The following is a 2276-nucleotide window of genomic DNA, read 5'->3' as shown; positions in this document are numbered from 1 at the left end:
GGGGCATAGACGGTTTGAAAAAGTTAGTAATTATTATTAATTAATATCAATATAAATAATTTGTAAAAATTATCCAAGTATAATAAACACTACTATATTTAGAATTAATTATAGTTATATTTTTATAAAACCGTTTTTAAAGAGTGTTATTCTTAGTATAAACATTTTAATAACTTAAAAACTACATATTCTTTAGAATTTTGATTTAGATACATCAGAATTTTTAAGAAAATCATCTACTATAGATAATTTGCATTAAAAAGGAGGGTTTTCATTTTAAAAATAGAAGTTTTTATCGCTACAGGTTCCTACAACAAATATAAAAATGATCAGAAATTAAAAATATGGTCTTGAAGTATAGGTATATACTTAAAAAATACTTTATAAAATCAGAATTTAAATAAATGTATTATCAGATGGAAAAATAGGGGTGATTATGCCCAAAAATCACCCTGTATATAGATACAACTATGCAAGTGTACCGTAACTACTACCTATACGATTATACAAATGAGGTACTTAGAGATGGTTGAGATTCCTACATTCAGGCCCGTTGTTAGTTATATTACAGTTCTTATTTGCCGATATATTTTATTTCATTTTGCCACTAAGTGCTACCTTCGATTTCTTTAAAATTGTATGCCACCCCAAAACGACGAATGACTTGCTGGTGCCCTGGCAACAGGCCTGCCTACATCGATGGAATACATTTTAATTTATTATATGCTCGAAATTACCAATGATTTGTGAAATAAAGTAAAATAAAATGAAATAAAGTACCTACGCCTAGTGTCTATAGTGCCTACCAAATAATTACTTTTAATTTGTGTATTAATTTAGTTTGTACATATTTAAAACGAATAATTATAATATTATTGTATGGTAATGTTTTTAAACTTTTTCAGTTAATAGATCTGAGCAATTTCAAAAATTTACTTCACGATTCGTGTTTAATTTATAATAAAATACCAGAACGCAAGCTTACTGAATCGGATTGTTATGTAAGTAATAAGTATTTATAATATATACACACAAAGTTCCAAGTACCTATCTCGGTACCACTTACATATTCTACATATGTATGCATATTATACGAATATAATACCTTGTATGCAAATCAAGTGTATGTACTATGTTTGTTAATTCTTCAGTCATGTGAAAGCATCGATCGAGTGGATGTTGTCCTCAGACCAGAGGGCATTTTAGAATCGTACGCGGATCTCAATTGGCCATTTGCGTACCAAAGTGATGTTAAAACCACCGTCACCGTTGAAGATTTAGCCCTTGTAGGTACCTGTTATCATTTAAGTGTAGAAATTCCTGTTATAATATTATAACTTATATAAGTATTGTTTTTTGTTTGTTATTAAGGTTCTTTTAAACGGAGACCTCTTACCTTGCGATTATGAATCCAACTTGAAAATCGATCCCCTTCGAGCAATCGAAATGAAGTATGGATGGTTTATGCATTGGTTAGTAATTAATAATTATTAGTATAGTTAGAGTTAATTATTTAGGATACTTACCTGGGCTACCCGAAAATCATATTACGTTACTTGTGCACACTGTAAAGGCCCGTATAGTCAGACCAAATCTTCAGACAGGGCAAACCAAATTTTCGGTGTGGCAATAAAATGCACACCTATACTTAACCATAACATACATTTACATACATATACATTTAATATTTGTTAAAGGTCCAGGGGGGGGGGGAGAAATACATAACAATAGAAAAATAAATTTTTTTCTTGAAACAAGATTGCTGAAATATAAAAATAAAATTATTTCAAGGACTCGAATTTGTTAAAAACATGTTATATATGTCGCATCCACATAGTGAAACCACTCATTTCATGAACTGGATATCCAGATAGTGAAATTTATCCAGATCGTGAATTTTGACGAAAATACATTATATGGACATCCATTTCATGAAATGGACATTACCTATTTTGTGTACTTTGTGTAATTGTTGTAAAACAAAATTGTTATGTTATGTAGCAATAAATAATTATATTATATCATAGTATAGTATAGTATAGTCAATAAATTATATCATATTACATTATTTTATTTTTCATAAATAATTATAAATAGTTATAATATACTTTTATATATTGTTTTATGAACGAAAATATACCAACTACATCATATTACATTACAAATATTTTTATTTTATTTTTTACGATTGATTATGACATTGACTGTTATAAAGCATACTTTTTAATATCAATAAAGATAATAATAATTTATCCGTGATCTATATTATACGAGGC

At 28.0% G+C, this 2276-nt stretch overlaps 1 long non-coding RNA gene across 1 annotated transcript; it reads left to right on the top strand.

Annotated features, from left to right (window-relative positions):
- Positions 1-902: 902 nt before the first annotated feature.
- Positions 903-1473, top strand: LOC107885852. Its single transcript, XR_003839984.1, has 3 exons — positions 903-1001; positions 1152-1286; positions 1372-1473. It is a non-coding gene; the product is annotated as an uncharacterized LOC107885852 (long non-coding RNA).
- The last annotated feature ends 803 nt before the right edge of the window (positions 1474-2276 follow it).

Source organism: Acyrthosiphon pisum, unplaced genomic scaffold (assembly GCF_005508785.2).
Source record: "Acyrthosiphon pisum isolate AL4f unplaced genomic scaffold, pea_aphid_22Mar2018_4r6ur Scaffold_19670;HRSCAF=20359, whole genome shotgun sequence".
NCBI lineage: Eukaryota > Metazoa > Arthropoda > Insecta > Hemiptera > Aphididae > Acyrthosiphon > Acyrthosiphon pisum.
The sequence above is the reverse complement of the archived record's forward strand: the minus strand, read 5'-3'. Positions and strand labels throughout refer to the sequence as shown.